The following is a 504-nucleotide window of genomic DNA, read 5'->3' as shown; positions in this document are numbered from 1 at the left end:
CCCCCGCCCCCCATGCGGGCCTCCCTCCCCGAGCCCTGCCGCCTCCATCCCTCGGCTCCGTGCGGGGCAGGTGCGGCGGGACACACCCGCCTTAGGTACAACGCCCAGAGCACGCACAAATCCCAAATCTCCCATCCCGGAGGAAGGTGTGGGACCAGTGGGAATGCAAACCTCGACTGTCAGAGCGGGTGGGGGTGGTGGGAGCTGGAATGTCCCTCTGGCTGCTCGGCTGAGCAGGGCTTTAAGGATAAGGGAGGGGGTGGGCAGGCTGGGGGAACCACGCAGGTACTGGGGTGGGGGACAAGAGAGGGGTCATGCAGCTCAAACGTAACCCTACTCTCCTTAAACCACTGCTATTCCCGGTGCTGCTGAGGGGCTAAGTTTAGACCCAGCTGAGGTTACAACCTTTTCTTAAAGGCCAGGACATGGTGATGGCTCGCGGGGCACAGCAGCAGGGCTACGAGCTCGTGCCGGGGTCGGTGGTGCCCCAGCCGCAGCCCACCG

This window comes from Geospiza fortis, unplaced genomic scaffold (genome assembly GCF_000277835.1).
Source record: "Geospiza fortis unplaced genomic scaffold, GeoFor_1.0 scaffold1, whole genome shotgun sequence".
Classification (NCBI taxonomy): Eukaryota; Metazoa; Chordata; class Aves; order Passeriformes; family Thraupidae; genus Geospiza; species Geospiza fortis.
Note: the sequence above shows the minus strand (reverse complement) of the source record.